Below are 17809 nucleotides of genomic sequence, written 5' to 3' on the forward strand. Positions count from 1 at the left end.
CGATGGTCTTCATGTGGGGTTGCAGGGATGCCTGCCTGCAATTTAGAGCGAGGAGAGATCGGCACTGTCCCCCACTGCCAGTAGGTTATCCACTCAGCTTCTCACACACATGGAAATAGACTCAAGCCCAAATGGCTGATTCAGGTCTCGAGATAAGAAATTGAGAGTTAATGTAAATCTAACTGGAATCCTAGTGCCTGTGGTGAGTTTCCCCCCGGTTGCTCCACAACGGAGAACATCTCGGTAAAGCGAGTTTACTTATCTTGACAAAGAATATATAAACAGTGTCAGAGGAGCAGGAGCGGCGTGACAGGGGATCAAATGGTGCGGATGAAACGAAATGCTAACACCCTGGTGACACAGTTGCAATATTTTCATATGCATATGCTGCAAACCTGTTTGCGTAGAGGCACTACAGTGTTTATACAATGTCACACATCGGGGGGATCAAGTTCCTTTTTTGACATGTGTCTCAGCAAAGCCTTCCCCCAAGAAGGGAAATCTGAACTTGGGATAACTTTGGATAAAATAACAGTTTTATATATTTATTCAGGCATTACGGGGTGAAGTGTTCACCTATTGACGAAGGAAAAATTACAAAAAAGTAAAGAGAGATCTAACAACGCTAACCCATCACCTCCGACCTTGCCCCCGCCCCAACTGGGGCATTAAATTTGCTGGAGGGCAATTTGTTAAAGCGCTCAGTAAGTGCGAGTTATGAGATATTCCATTTGCACAGTTTCCTGGTGAAAACAGCCACGTACCACACAGTGACATACACTGATCAGCCATAACTTTATGACCACCCACCTCATATTATTGCTGCTCATTGCACAAAAAAAAAAAAAAAAAAAAATGCAAACGCGCTCTGTATTTTGACACCTTTCCATGAGAACCAGCATTAACTTCTGCAGTAATCCGTGTAATAGTAGCTCGTCTGTTGGGTTGGACCACACAAGCCAAGCTTCGCTACACACGTGCATCATTGAGCCCTGGCCACCCATGACCCTGTCGCTGGTTCACCGCTTTTCCTTCTTTGGACCACTTTCGATTTTTTTCAAAATAACTTTGTAGACAAAGTCATTAGTTGCTACTTAATATATCCCACCCACTAACAGGTGCCATCATAAAGAGTTCATCACCATGTACATTAATACCTTGACCTGTCAGTGGTCTTAATGTTATGGCTGATCGGTGTACGTTTGTTAAAGAACATGGAATCCGATGACCGGAGGAAACTGCAGCTCCTTTTCAACACCGCTCCATCCCCGCTTGTGATTTTCTGTGAAGTCTGTAATAGTAACTTAAAAGAAACTTGCGAGGCACCAACGACAAAACAAAAAGCAGAAACATAAATGAAACCAATACCAGGTCGAGGACAACAAACATGCTACCTTGATTTCAAGATGTTTTCCTGCGTGTAGCACTCAAGCATACACAATATACCATTTCCCCATGTACCAGGCTGTCATTAGGCTCCGCAGAGGATCTTTGATGATGATAAGCTGTCGCCACAAAAAAGATCTTGACAGTGCAGACAGATAATTTTGAAGTCCCTCAAGGTAAATTAGTAGCAAGTCAAGTGCTTTCAAGTGGTGAATGAAAGTTCCGAGTGAAGCCCGAATTCCTCATAAACAAACAGCAGGTTGGCCGGCCCGGCGGAGAGCAGTGATAAAAGTAAACACGGCGTACCTCCACAGGAAAATACGTCGGAGCTTTCTTCCACCGAAAGAGAGGAACAAAGGAAATGGTTAACCTCAGTGGACATCAACAAGTTAGGTTAACTGAGTGACTTTATTGTTGCAGCTACTTTGCTTCCAAATAAAACAAGCATGTTTTGAATTAAGTGAAATACCCTTTTTTTTTTTTAACATAACACACAAAATCCAAACTTTTGCAGTGATACGCAAGACTTTAGAAAACAATTACTACATATTGTAGTTGTCACAGCGTAAGCTAACTGGTGAGAAGTTAAAAACTCTCCGAGGACACATTTGTCCGTGAATATACCGCGAGAGACAAGTGTACTTTATGGCCAGTCAAGCACACCTGGGGAAAGTCTATGAGGACCCTGAAAATCCTCAGACAGATTCTTTATGGCTCTCCAATGGCCCCAAAAAAGCCAAACAAGCACACTTTAGAGACCTATTACTCAGATGGAGACCTCAATATGGCTGAAATTATCACCACGGCCATTACACACAGAGTATATATCCTGTTGAAAGATAAAGAAATTAGCAAGAATAAATCCGCCTTTATAAGTCGCTTGAAAGTGGTTTGTTTGGTATAAATGTCCTCAGTATGCCTCCGTATGAGGTAAACAGAGTTTTAAAATTGATGAAGGAAAGTTTTTGGCTTTTGACTTTGTATATCTGAGTAGAGGACTGTGTGGTTTGGTGATGGTTCAGTCTTTTAAACTGCAATAGCAGAGCAAGGGGGAAAGATTTAAAGATTAAATTCAATTAAAACTACATTTTGGTGATTCATGTGCTGAATTCATGACAGAACATTCCGCACTGAACTTGACCTTACATGGGTTTACATGAAAATCATTGTATATAATTTATTTAATGTCTGAATATTATGTAGTTATTGAGCAGTGAGAATTTTTCTGTAATGTGATTTACTTAGTATTTTAAATGTCAAGCCTCAAATCAGTTTATCAATACAACTTCTAAGGCTTTAATCAAACATACAATGGATAAAATGTCTTTTGATTAAATGCAATTCAAGAAAAGAAAGAAAAGCTTGTAACGTTGGTCTTCCTGCACACGCAGCAGTGTTGCGCTCTGGTTTAAAGATAGACCCTCACTAACAACGCCACTAAATCTAAATCAGCTGCACCTAAAATACCAATATGTTAGTAATAAATTTTCAGCACTCCTAATAGCAGCATTTGTCAGGGCAGTCCCAACTGTCTTGGGCTGGCTTCTGACTTGTGCAACCCAGGCGGCCAGAAATGTGGCACTCCCCATCTCCTCCACAGCTGCCCAGGTCAGCGGAGCAGCGGGGGCCGAGCCGCTCGCCGGCCGTCTTGCGGCGCGTCTGCCCCGCAGAGCGGGGCGGAGGGAGGAGGAGGGGGTGGGGGGGTCATCACTGAAACTTACCACCAACTCCCAACTGGCTGGAGTGCAAAATGCAGAGGTTACAGACATAACTGCTGCCTCGTAACCCCACCCCCTCGGGCTGACTCCCCGTCTCCCTCCCTCCCTCCCTCCCTCCCTCCCTCGCTCGCTCCCCTCTCGTCCAGCCACTGTGACATTTGTGAAGCCAGGAGTCCACTAACAAAAACACATTAGGCAAATGTCTGGGGTCAGACGTCTGTTTGAATTGGCCAGATAAAAGACACTTAAGTTGGGCCTGTGCCATTCTGCTCAGCCACTAAATACATGGAGATACATTTTTACAGTGAAAAGTGCCAGAAGCACAGCAAGAATCAGGATATTTACACCGATCTAAAAAAAAAAAAAAAAAAAAAAAAATCATTCTACACATTGCAGACCACACATTAACCTACATTTCCATTTGCTTTCAAAGAATGAAGTGCTAGTAATCGCATCTCAGGCATTTGCTGTGATGAATGGGTCGTGCTATTGGACACCAGCTTTCAGTAATTTTTAACTCCTGGACAGACTTAACAGCTGGGCTTATCAGTCGGCCCTGCCTCCCCGTGCATGTGCACTCCAAAACGCTGGAGCTGGAGGATTACGAAGGCCCCTCTCACATATTTTATACAACAGCAGGCAACATGCTGAGCGGCACAATTTTCAAAGCCCTGAAGACAGTGTGAAATACTAGCAGCCTGAAGACACGTCCAACCGCTCAGACTGAGCAGCATTTATCTAAAAGGATTCTGACTCCCAACAAATAAATGCTGCTCCCATCATCGCTCCATTCAAGTGAAATTTAGCAATATTTCTAGGCTTAGCTTATTCTGAATTTAATGAGTCAATTTATTATTAGTTAGAACCAACCAATGATCCAAAAATTTGAAATACTGCATACAATTTCCACAAGCAGATGGAAATCCTGCACACTGGACCTTGAGGCATATGCTAATGTATTACTCCAAAGTATTTCTGGGTGACTTCTGTGCACGGGCCTGGTACTTGTTGCTGCAGTCAGCGTGAGTCGGGGAGACAGCCTTTCATTTGTTGTTCCTCCATGAGCGCTGCCGCTGCAGGACCAAGATCCAGAGGGCAGGAAGACGTGTGTCCGAGCCATTTTACATAAACCAAGACCGGGCGAGAGCAAAGTCACAGAGGAACTGCCATGAACCACAAGGTAATTTCCTGAATCTGAGCAAAGAGAACTTCAAACATTCTATAAGATACTTGCTATATTTGACAACAACCTGGAAGAATACATTTGCTATATTGGGAAACACTGTCAAAAGAGACAATTACTACTGTTGAAAACATTCAAGAGCAAGATATTTGCCAGGTGTACCATTCTATGTCAAGATATCTGCTGTATTCTCATCTACAACAGGATACTTGCTCCATCTGGAAACCTATTAGTACAAGATATTATTCAACATTTAAAGCGACACTAAGGAACTTTTCAACCTTAATAAAACATTTTAATATCTTTTGTGATGATACATCGACTTACAACGAGTTGAATGACCCCTCTGTCACGGGCTGAGGGCATCAGTATTGCTTTCACTTGGACTAAGAAACTGTGAGGAGGGTGGTAGGAACCCTGCACACGGCATGCGTCACATTATGATATAACATCGTTTAGCCACCATTAGATCCATTACCTCGTCGCTATCCGTCCTTCACACAGCCACTGGAAACAAATGCAGGCAAGTTCAGTCCTACAGCGCGCCAACCGGAGCAGCATTTTATGACGCCACGCACTAGTCCTCATGGGAACTGTAGTATTTGTTCAGGCAAAACACTAGCGCTTTTGTCCACTGGCGCCGCCAAAATCAACGGAAACTGAAAGTTCCTTAGTGTTGCTTTAACATTCAAGAACAACATTTGTAAATATTGTAGAAGGTGACTTAAAACTAATTTCAGTTTAGGGTCTATAACTAACCACAACTCTTAATGTTTGGATTTTGAGCAAAAGCAACAAAAATGTTAAGCGAGAAATCCAAAAATTCATTCATTTAATGTGTAATTTTTCCATTGAGCGCGACTGCTGCACACAACCAATATCAAAAGTGGAAATATTGCATCCAAATATTTAAGATATTTAAGAAGATTTTTGTTTTTCCCTCACAGAGAAGCTCAGTGAATGAGTCCAGCTTTTTCTATCTTAGAAAGATGGCAAACGTGAAGCCAATTCTTGCACGTCAGCACTTTGAAGCAGTAATTCGTGCTTTTATTACATCTCGGCTGGACGGCTGCAGTGCACTTTGTGTTGGAGTCGGCCAGTCGTCCCTCACGCGCCTCCAGTTGGTTCAAACTGCTAAATGGAGCGCATCAGAGGGAACTCATCACTCCCATCCTGGCTTCCCTCTACTGGCTGCCTGCGCACTTTACAATTAATTTTAAGACTTTTTTTTACTTGTGCTGCGCTTTACCTCTCTGCTCAGCTGATCCTGGAGGTTACTGAGGTCCAGCTCGGAGGGGGCAGAGCTTTTTCTGTTGCTGCAAACAATGGCACCAAGAACTGGACTGAAACTTCAGATGTGGAAACCTCCTAACGCATTTGTTTGTCATCAAATGCATTACAGTAAACGTCACCAACAGGACTCAGTAACAGGCCGTGCTCGTCTCCTCTTGATGTGCCGGGAGCAGCAGTGGCTCAGCAACAAGGCCACTTCCTCTGTGAGGAAACTGAATTTGCAATGCGGTCTTTAGAGAACACTCTCTTTGTGCTTGGGTGAAAAAATTTTCATCTCATTTAGGAAGAAGTGATTTGAAGGAAAACAGTGTTATGATATTTGACATATCTCTCGTGTAGCATTATTCATGTGATACATATGACCTGAAACTCTTTAGTTACAACATGCTTTCAGTAAAAATGAAGAGCAAAAAAAAAAATGTGCTTAAAAATTCATCCTATGTCACTTGAATGCAATCTTGAAGGCAATATTTATATTAACAGAGGCAAACAGTTATTTTTTTCTCATAAAATACATGAGGAAAACCAACAAAATGGGAAGAAACACACAAACTGTGGGAGACAAGCAACCACAGTAAATTCATTATGACTGGACTCGAAGCTCTAAATGCATCGACAGGTCGGATTTGCGCACATTTAAAAGCTTTAAAGAAGACAATGGCTGATTGCAAGCTCAGGTAATGTATTGAGGCCATAAACTAAATGAATTCTTATTGACATCTCACCCCGTTGAAAAGCCCATCTCTTTCTATCTATGGTGTAGTCTCTTTAAGTCTTCTCCAGCTTTTCTGACTGCATCTACACTTGGCTGTAAAGAAATAGTAATATAAATACATAGGTGTATTTCAAAATATTGAAACTTGAAATTGTGATGACCTTGGATTTAAAAAAAAAAAGTTAAATCATGTTATTTAATGAAATGTAATAATTTTTGATATTCTGTATTTGCAATTGAAACAGCTTATAAACAACAATTACAAAGAATGAAAACCAAAATGAAACCTCCTAGCTGACATCTGTTCTATGCAGCACAATTGTTTTGCAGGTGGACACAAATCCTCACAAAAAAACATTAGAAAAGTCAAATTTCCATCATAGTCTTTGATTTATCATTGGATGAAGACAGTGGATTTAATGGAAGAGCCAGATTTTGAAACCAGAGCTGTCAATGGCCTTCAGGGAGATGCCTTCATGAACTCTACACTTGACACCTTTGATAATTCATATACCTTTTCAAGGCTGCGAATCAGAGATAAATTATCACTTCAGTATGAAGGGCTCCCAGATTAGCCCTCTGATAGTCGTACCCAGTGAGGTGGGGGTTTGGAGGGCCGAACTGCTCGGGACCTCCGATGATGCATGTATGACTCGTCAATACCAGCAGGTTTTCACTTCTTTGGTAAAACCACAACAAAGAAATTCCGGTCGTCCGGGGCACTGACTCTGATTCCAAAATAAACACTGCATTTTGTTACAAGGATCTCATTCAGTTCTGAAAGGGAGAATAAGCCGATGGGGGAGAAAAGCAGGGGAAAAGAGTGTGAAGTCTTCTTCCTCTTGGCTTTGTGACTCAATTGCTGAGGTCCCAGGTGTTGTTTTTATGTTCTGAAAACATCCAGGCAAGCAACTTCTGTTCATTTACACAACGAATAAAATCGTTTGTGATGCTTTTTGTGTATACTACCAGCAGCTAGATGGACCTATAAATAGCTAAGCAGCCTACCATGGAAACAAACAGCCACATAGCCTAGGATCAGTTACAGGAGCAGCAACTTTTTATAGGTCACGAAAACTTCCAGTTGCCTTGGTAACAATGGGGAAGAATAGTGTACTTTGGGATGCAGAACAGGTAATACTGGTCGGGGCAATTAGAGGGCCTATTTGGCTGAATGGGAGTTAGCAGAGAGCAGGCTGGGGGTAATTGAGGGGTTTGCTCATTCACCGGACTGCTCTGCTCCCGCTGCACCTGGGCCAGGGCACCTTGAACGAGTCACAATAGGAAGAAACGCCTGTTTGTTTCCCTTTAAGCCGGGGGAAGTATCTCAGGGAAATGTGACAAAGGATGGGCCTGGTGGTTTGACGAGAAGTAACTTTCTGGTTACTGACTGAGGTGAGGTTCTCTAGCCATATTTAAACGGTACAGAAAGAAATGTTCTTTTTCCAATCTGAAACGGTCACATTTAAAGTTGAACCATGCTCTACATAAGTACAACACTTTAAACGCTGAAGCATTGCTGCTTTTATACAGCTGTGCACAGGATTGAGCATGACTGCCTATCAATATTCTCCTTGGATTTGATGAAAAGGAAAAAAAAAGTGTTCACACAACTGTGTTTTCAACATGTTGCAGGTTCTCTGTGTGTTTTTATGTCAACAGCTTCCACTCACTGCTGTGAGCTGTGAATATCGGACTTTAAAAGCACCACATCTGGTGTGAACTCTCGCTGTGCCTATTTCTAAAATGCCACGGGCCACACAAGACTCACAGCTGTGACACTCGGAGTAGCCTGACCCATCCGTTGCATGATGACAATGCAATTTACAAAATTACAAGCTAGCTGAAACCCTGCCCTAAAGAAGCCCCAGACTCTGGCTGAATTATTAATCGACTATTGATGAAGGCCTGATAAATGCACCCAGCTCACCGTCCCAATGACATTCTTGTCTCCTGGCTCGGGCCACTTCTGCCGCTCCGCCTGCATATATGTTTCTGTCAGTGGATCCAGAACTTATGATGTGAAATGCGCTCATTTAAATCACAAAAGGTAATTGTTTTCAACAGCGTATCGTCTTACAGATCTCAACTGTGCTGCTATCTCTGCTGCCTGAGAACTCAAATAAGCACATTACCAAGCCAGCTAATTACAGTTTCACACAGTGTGACGGTGGACAATCTTCCCCTTTTTCTCTTGGCCAGACACCAAAGTCTTCTAATGTGCTCACACAAGGGGAATCAACATGCCAGTCTGATGGAGCTATGCAAACATCAACAGAGAATTGCTGGCATCATTGTGATTATTGCCTTAGGTATTAATATAAAACTCATCAAGCTTTAAGAAAGTAAAGAGGACCTTACTGTATTCTTGACGCAGAGAAAAAAAAAACATAATTTATGTTAACGCACAGGGAGAACGCATAATACCCCTTAAGCTTTAGGAGTTTGTTACTTCAGCAATAAAATCTATCATTATGAAACGACAGTGAAGTATTTCAGCGGCTGGACTGACCTCTGAGCCCGACTGTCCCCACGTCCAGCCGCTGTTCCTTCAGCAAGCCGCAGAGCACTTAATAAATTGCACCTTTAACAAAAGGAAAAGGTGATGAATTGAAAAATGTTTAGCCCGTTCATCCATAATTAATGCAGCCTCTCCCTCAAATCGGCCACTAATAAATAATTAAAATTAATCTCATTATGGGAGTTTTCATTATAGGATAATTTAATTAAATGAAGAGCTCAAGGACCTCTGAGGGCCCTGAGCCACGAGGGCCCCGTGCCCTACTCCTCTAATGGGTCGAGGACAGCAGAGTGCAGCGGTAATGCACAGGAGCCCATACATTATTTAATGGATCCCACTAAGTAAGGACGGATCAATGATAACTTGTCATCTCGTCAATGTGCTGAAAGCATTCCAGAGCCCTCTGCAAAACAAATCCCAAAACTGGAAGAGGGAAATATCAGCACACACACGCACACACACAGACACAGAGTGTGCGGAAACTGTGCACTCTTGCAAGCACACACACATTTTAGAGTACACCAAGCAATGTCACTTGCTGTCATTTGAGGATACGGCCATGAATATTCTCGGTTTGTGCGTATTGAAATGCAATCCAAACTCCAGGACGCTCTCGTGCGTCTCGCTGATGGGAAAATAGCAACGGTGGGCTGGAGGTTGGAAGATGAAGGGAAAAGAGCAAGACTCGATGCCTACATTACACTTCAGGCCCAATGTGATTCAGTGCAAGTGGTGAAGGGTACAAGGTGTACATCTGATACCAAACAATAAAGGATATGGGAGTCAAGTGGGAGCCATTAAAGACCTTCTTGGTGAAGAAGAGGAGGGGCTGAAGAGATAGAGGGGAATCTCGGTTTGTCTTCTCTCCAGGAGCACTTAAGCACTCTAATTATTACTTCGCAGTGAGGATGCACTCATATAGCTGGCACGGAGATAACTTTCAGCCACATCTCCACCACACAAGCAGAGCTGTCAGCTAGCCAAACAAACAGTGACAGTAAATAGCAAATATAATAGGAATACCTAATGTTGCATCTGTTCAGGTAGTGGTGGCTCATCCACAAACACTTTATACAGCAATTATGATATTATTGGGTATAACTACAGTTTACATCCAAATGCTCTAAAACACAACGTTGTCTGTGACGGAAGCAAATAAGCAAGTAGATCAAATGTTCCTAAAACAAGGGTCTGTTTCAGTATTTTAATATCAAAGTACAGTTTAGTTTGAAAACTTTCACTTCCACTGAATAACTTCTTTTTACCAAAACAATGGTGATAAATGAACAGGGAAGTTTCATAGTTAAAATGTGCATTCATATTGTTCCTTTTTCGATAAATGCTTGGACAATGAGAGACTTCTTTGCAAAACACGTTTCTATATAGATGATTAATAGTTGCTTTAAAAAAAAGAGAGCGTTATTGCTTTGTGTAAAATGATTGGGGTGATTTTAGACACTACATGACTGCTGGAGGAAGGCCTTTTTTCATTTTCTCTGCGTTATAATTCACTGACTCAGTGTTCATTCAAAAAGCAAGGTTGGACATGTCATATTATAATTCTTCAAATTTATGTTATTAAGACCTCACTGGTATTGCCACACTCATACAAATTAAATGAATGCAATTATGATGGTTAAAGTGACCTGGAAGTGTATGCATATGCACGTCAGGCCTCTATTTCTAAGAGGAAATCTTTAACATAAACATTAGCATTTTGTGAAAACAACTGAGTAATTAGTTTAGGGCATAATAAGCTGGGGTAGGAACACAATGAAAGAAAGCATTCTGGCTTTAAAATGAATAAAAATTGATTGTGTCCCAATAAAAAACGAATTGGCAGAGTGTTAACTGGATTCCACATAAACGTCTGTAGCAGTCCCCGGCCGCTTTATTGTGTGCTAATGCAATAGAGAACACTTAGCAATAAATGCTCCTCTCTGATGAGCTCACAGAGGCTTTCCAAGATGGCCTGATGAAATTGTAAAAATTAGATTTGAGCTAGCTGCTAATGACTCCTAAAACAAAGGAAAATCTCCAAATAGAATTAGCCTGCCCTCTCCTTCTCTAAATACATCATATGTAAATTACTGTCATTTGGAGAAATATGCTTGCCTGGAAGGTAAAGCCTTCATTAGAGATCTCAGTAGGTTTGGGACTCAAACAGGAACTCCTCCAGGACATTTAAAAAGTTTGAGCGCAGAGAGAAGGTACAGGTATTGTTGGCTCACAGCTGCTAATCAGAGACCAGGCGGAGGAATTTATCTGTGATTATTTTAGTCCAAACCGACGGGTTTTGTTGCAAAGCTTTGAGCAGAGATCGCTGTGGAAGGAAATGAATGCGGCATGTGTGGAATTACATTCCTATGATCCATATTTGTGTCTCATTTGAAATCTGCAAAACATCACGCTCACTGACGTTATCTTTAGAGAATCACTTCATTAATGCTGAGCAACGCACACCAGCGGGGAAAGCGACACTTAATTAAATGCATGAAACTTGATCCATATTCTTGGGTCACTTTAAACTTTTACCAGTTAAGTTGGGATATTTCCTCTACTTTTATGCAATTACTAACTAATTTGAACAACAATATTGAACATATTCAGAAATGTTGTAGTCTCAGTTAGCTCGGGCATCGACCACTATATATCATGGCAAACAGAAAGCTTCCTTCCTCCCGCCGGTTCATGGCGGCGGTGAAGTGTCGCTGCACATTTGAAGCCCGAACAGTTGTCTGATTGCAGGAGAAGCTGTTGCTCAACACCCCATTAACACTCAGCGGATCCCAGAATGGTTTGTGCATCGTTTGTAGAAGTAAAAAAAAAAAAAAAGCACTCATTTCTCAAATTGCCACAATAGATATATTAGGGAAGCAACGACCGTAGCTTGCTAAATGAATCACAAGAATTTTGTTTTTTCTGGCACAGCTGGCGTATAAATGAAGCAGTGAGTGGTTTGGAGGAACTGTGATCTATTCTAAACAATTCAATGCTTCATTTCCTCAAAACAATGTTTGCTTAGCGTTACTGTTGTTTCTGAAATCAGTCCACATTAGTTTAATTTTCCCTAAGATTAGAGATTGTCCTCAGTGGTATAGCTTTGTATCAGGGCCCAGGCCTAATAAAGACGTCCCAGACTAGATGTCATGTGCAAAAATGTGGAAGCTGATCTGCTAACTTCACACATGGATGATTTTAACTTTTGCAAGATCTGGGAGTCTCCGTCAATAAATTAACACAAGCTGTGATTTATAAAGTTTGAAAGCAATCGCTTCTGACTATAATTGTATTCCAAACATTTTTGAGAAGAATGAAAATATGCTCAGCAGAGATTGATGTTGTTATTGTGCAGAGATGATTTTCCTGATGCCACCTATCAGATTTATTAGAGGATAGTTTGTCTTCTGTTTTTGTTTTCAGGTCTTGCCATCACTTCTTAGTTTCTTGGTTGCTTTTCCCCGCATCATCAAATTTGTGACAGATCATCTGCCGTATTGAATTGTATTTCTTTTTTTTTTTTGCCAAATTGAGTTATTTTTGGCTGAAACTTTCTAATATGTTTGTTCACTTCTTCCATCAACCCGTGTAACTCCATGCTATCAAATTCAAATTCCTGCTCGCGGCCAATCATTCAATCTTTCCATGGTGGACACAAGAAAACCTGTTTATTTGGGATTTCAGTAAATCAGGCATTTTTGTCATGACGGGCATGTTATTTATGCAGTTATTTTAATATACTGTCACTATGAACATACAACAAAGTAACTATCGCTTTTAAGAGAAATTTTCTGTCTCAAGTATTTGCATCAGATTTACATAAAGTAAGCCGATTGCAACCATATCCTTCTTTTAATGCACGTCAATGTGGTTCCTGTGTTGCAGGCGCAACAAACCACTTCTGAAGTGAAGTCTGAGCGGAAACAATCCTCTGGCAGATCGCTACAAAAGGAACAATACCACTTTGTTGACCGAAGACTCCCGAATGTTTACACAATTCCTGCCACTTTTTTTTGGCTGTGCAGAGAGGCCGTCACTTATCGACTCAATGGCCATTCACACGACTCTGTGCTGTTTGCACAGGGCAAGAAAAACAGACATATATGACAACTTTGCAGGAATTATGCACCAATTAAACAGGATAAGTTGTGTTTGCAGGAGCCGCTCAACTGTTTCCTAATACAAACAGATGGCCCGTCAGTTGCCTAGCTTCAGGACAAAACCCCTGTGTGTTCCTACCCGGTAGGTAATTCACTTATCTGGGCATTGTTCTCGGTTCATCCCTGTTGAATCGCATGGCTTTGTCAATAGATTTGCCCAGTTTTAGATAAAACCCTCTCTAAATATAAGCGCAGACCTCACAGGGCGGCCTCAGACGAAACCATGCAGAATCGTGGGTGTTACCGGCGGCTTACACGCAACGCTAAAATGTCACTAACACATCAAGCAGATTGAAAATAAATTCTTTATTCACACTTTTGGTGTAACAGCATGATGGGCAGCGACCGAAACCGCAGCGAGCGAAAGCAGAGGTCTGTGTGTGTGTGTGTGCGTCTGTTGGACACATGTGCGTACGGCTCAAAGTCTGAATGGTAGTGAAGTTTGAGTGTTTTCTGAGGGTCACAGATGGAGCAACAGCCAGCTGCAGCTGTGGGGTATTTCCACTGTCCATAAGTGTCTACCTATTAATGGGCTCAAAGAATCTCCAAATAATAACTTCAACCTGTCAAACTGATGTTAACCCTTCCATGTCTTTGAAACACAAGACCCACAATTATTATTTTCATATAGAAAACGTTCAAGAATTTATTAGAAAATAAAATGTTGCTACTTTTTGAAACATATGAGCAGTAGGCGTCACATTCGATGTGTGTAAATAGTTAATCAGCTGTGATGTTCTTGAAGGAGCGAAGCAGCAGATTACAGTAATTGAAAGTCCATACTGCGACAGAAATAACCGTTCTCACACCGGGGCTAGACCCACTGGTGCCTTTTGCTGTCTGTTGGCGAGAACTAAATATATTTTCTGCATTCTGAATGGCATTCCTCTCGAACGCATATGTGCCAGTAGTTAACAGTGGATGAGAATAAATAACTTTCTCGGCCAAGCCTCGAGACATGTCAAAGATGACAGTGTGTGTGTGTGTGTGTGTGTGTGGGTGTGTGTGTGAGATTTGTTTGTTTATGGGAATATTTAGGCAGAATCAAGCAGCTGAAAAAAGGTGCAAATATCAATATGTTATCTCTCCTTTTTTTTATATTAATAAGAAGTGGGATAAGCCCACGCTCATGCATATTGACAGAGTAATAACCATCCTGGCAGAGTAACGGGGGCTAATTTCTAAGGATCGTAACAGCGAGCCAGAATTATGTCACTCTGACCACCTGTTCCCTGAAAAACGTCACCGGCTTTAAGCAGTTCCGGCACGCATCCAAAATGTGAACTTCTGAACCAGAGCGCTTACTTTCTCATTTGTGCAGAAGCAGGGCAGGAGGCAGCAGTGTGTAGCAACAGGCACTCTAATTTCGTGGCGCAGGAGGAAGGGTTTACATAAGAGATGTGCTGCTCTGTGGCCGTCACTCAACCGGCCTCTGATTGGCAAACAAGACAACCGGGCCGATGCTGTTACATGTCACCTAAAGGCTAATGGGAGATTAAACATCAGCGGCAGTCGTGATGACTGGACGTTAAATCTGTGGAAAAAGGCCTGGGAGACATTCCTTCACACAGTCCACACAATTTTTTAATTTTTAAACAATTTTAGCTTTTTTTTAACTCTTTGATAACGTCCGCATTTCTTCCAAAATAACAACCATATGTTAGCGACATTCATATAATCCATACAGTCCATAAATGCTAAACTTATGTTCAATTTCAGGTAATTTTTCTTACATACATCTTATACTCATAACAACTATATAAGATACACCATCTTAGTGTATTCTAAAAGATATGTACAACCTCTTACAGACATCCATTAACAATTAATCAATCTATCCACATATCTATCTATCCATCTGCCTATCTATGTGATGCATGATATAACTTAAACTTATGATCTGTGACAATTTTGAAATCGTGTGCAGTCCTAACCAGCAGCATTTCAGACTTGGAGCGGTTTGCTGACTTTGTTGTTTTTGGTCATCGTTTTATTTCTGTGCCTCTTCCCTCTGCCCTGTTGTCACCAGATCTGATGTAACGTTGACGTGAAACACAATCCTTTGTCAACATAATTTAGCGCAGCGGGGCTCCATCTGATTGGCTAGATACGCGGACATGCGGAGCATGAACGCACAGTGCACTGAAACACGATTTATCAGCCAGTGTTTGGTGATATGGATGCTACCGATGTTGATATTGTGATGATAGATAATTTCATACAGTCCAAATGCCTGGTGAGGCACTCTGCTTAGTAAGACTGGCATAAATGTAGCATCCATCCTGTTCATGTCATCTGCTATTTGGCAAAATCCAACTCAAGCTTATCCTCGCTGACAGTAAGAGAAGGCAGGGTACGCCCTGAGCAGGTCCCGATTACATGACAGCACAAACAGAGTGACGGAATTACAGCAGTTTTCAAGTAAGCAGCTATCCTCAAATGCATGAAGATGCCTGGAGAAAATCTGTGCATGCAAGTTGAGAACATGTGCAAAGAGAAGTATTCAAGCCTAATCAAAACGAAAGAAGCACAGATAAACTTTAGTTGTGAATCAGACCCAAATCCGGAATCGAACACCAACCAGAAGCCAAGCAGGATGAAACTGCATTAGCAGGGAAGGACGCGTCTCTGACTTAAAGGAGCAGGCCTGCTGAGGAAACCAGCCCAGCAGTGGTCCATCACGGGCAGCGGAGAAACCACCAGACTGTGGTGGCCTTGATGAAATCACCCCACACTGAGACCAGGGCGCTGACAGTGGGGATCAGAGCGACTCCAAGGGTCCTGTCACTCTGCAGCCCGGCAGCGGACCTGGACGAACGGCTGCCGAGCCGCAGACGCAGACAAGACCCACGCAGGGAGTGAAACCTGGAGAGAGGCTTCTACCTGAGGAGGACAGAAAATCTAACAAACTGACTACCAAATGAATCGGATGAAGTGGTACAAGAAGACGGATGGAGTCTACAATCAGGGGAAAAAAAAGAAAAAAAGGTTTTGTTCTCGTCAAGGCGGCCACCGTCTGTCTTAAAGTGTAAAAAGAAAGTAGCCGTACACTCAGCTCCATGGCTCCATGTGTCAAGGTGTCTATTATGTGCGAAACAAGAGATTTTTCTTCAGCCGTGCCTTTTTGACTCTGATGACATAATGCTGGAGAGAGCCGGCGCTGGGGGAACGTTCTCCGCCTTCACTTTTACACACCTATTTAAGAACAGCAGCCTTTCACACCAGGTTCAGCAGGAAGAAGCAGTAAAATGAAATGGCCAAGACCTACAGTATTTCATAATTAATAGGTAGCGGGGAGAGGAGAACGCTCCATGCTGACGTAAAAAGATCAACAACGTATAAAACTGAACATTCATTCTCCAGAAAATTTGGGACAAAAAAAAAAAAAAAACAGCGCCATGTGTTATTGCTCTCACAAAAACAGAATCATAACAAATCTGAAATAGCTGTCAAGCTTTTTTATAATCTTTGATTGCTTTGCTTCATTTGGAAGTCACACAGAGCCGCTACTCTCTTTGCTTAGACTGTTTAATTTGTTTCTACGGTGGTCTCCAGCTCGTACCCGGTCACCACCTGCAGCCCGTACTGTAAATTACTCGGTGGGCCTAATTGCCCGTGTCCGCCGCGTTACTATAAACTGCTAGGGCTGTGCTAACTCTATTGTCAAGTACTTAATCAAGGCCACCAGATTTATTTCCTAGCACTAACTCTGGGGACGACCACAAGCAGGCCTGAGTAACTGGATCTTTCTGTGCATCTAAAATTAACCACCTATTCTTAGGGAGAACTGAGGTTTGGAAATGATAACAATAATGATATCGACCAAAACCATATGAGGCCTTGCCTTTTCGCTGTGGGAGTTGCGAACTGCACAACGCGGGCCCAGATGTTGCTCGTGCTGACCTTCCCCAAGGGGGTATGGTGTCATTATGCCAATCAAAAGCCGCGACGCTTTAAAGCAGGCATTTGGGCAACTCGGGCCAAAAAAAACTTGCTACCAGATGGCGAAATAGTGACCGAGTACGTGTTCTACAAGGATGTATAGCAATTAATTGTAGGAAATGTATCTAAAATGTCTTTTTTTTTTAACTCAATATTGTAAATGTGGAGTATATCAGGTGTAAAAGTGGTGAGATTTACTTTCCTCCTCCTATAACATCTGAAACCAATAACGTATTTATTTGGGGGAAATTGGCTCACAGGCTGCACAAATTTATGACAGTGGGAAACAGGTAAAAAAAAAAAAAAAAAAAAAACGCTTACAAACTGCGCGTTGTGAGCAGTCTTATGAGTTTTTGTTCCCTGCTCCACTGTGACACTGGTTTCATAAACCTGGATATAACAGTGAGATTGACTGTAATCTTTTGGTTTCGGTCGTGGATTTTTTTGATCTGGCTGCCGCTGCACGACCGTGACGACGACTGTCTGTGAGTGTACAACAAAACACCACAGACTTGAAGCTATAACCAAAGATAGCGCCACAATTGCATGTCTGTTGTGGACAAAATTTGTCAAGTCTTTCTTACCTCACATGCACAGCGGCAGCAGCAGATTCAGAGTTTTGCTTCCCTCATCCTGCGTGCACCTTCAGAAGAAAATATCAGAAATTATTCTGAAGTCAAGGAAACTTAAAGAAATTGCCAGAAGTACTGGTATCAATGCAGCCTTTCCCATTTTTAGTAACGTTAATAACGTCAGATCGGGACAAGGACAGACATAACCAGATTATTACACAGATTGAATTGATCATTTGCTGCTAGACTTTTTTTTTTATTACATTAACCTACATTTATATGAAAAAGCTGCATTAAAAAAACACTTTGAAATACAAGA

At 41.9% G+C, this 17809-nt stretch overlaps 1 protein-coding gene across 1 annotated transcript in view; it reads right to left on the reverse strand.

Moving 5' to 3' along the window:
* eya1 (EYA transcriptional coactivator and phosphatase 1) overlaps positions 1 to 17521 on the reverse strand; it is a 59364-nt gene extending 41843 nt beyond the window's left edge. Inside the window, exon 1 of the mRNA XM_030099769.1 lies at positions 17503 to 17521. The gene's annotated coding sequence lies outside the window, so the exon portion shown is untranslated. The remainder of the gene's footprint in view (positions 1 to 17502) is intronic.
* Between the last annotated feature and the right edge of the window lie 288 nt (positions 17522 to 17809).

Source organism: Salarias fasciatus, chromosome 9 (genome assembly GCF_902148845.1).
Source record: "Salarias fasciatus chromosome 9, fSalaFa1.1, whole genome shotgun sequence".
In the NCBI taxonomy this organism is placed as follows: domain Eukaryota; kingdom Metazoa; phylum Chordata; class Actinopteri; order Blenniiformes; family Blenniidae; genus Salarias; species Salarias fasciatus.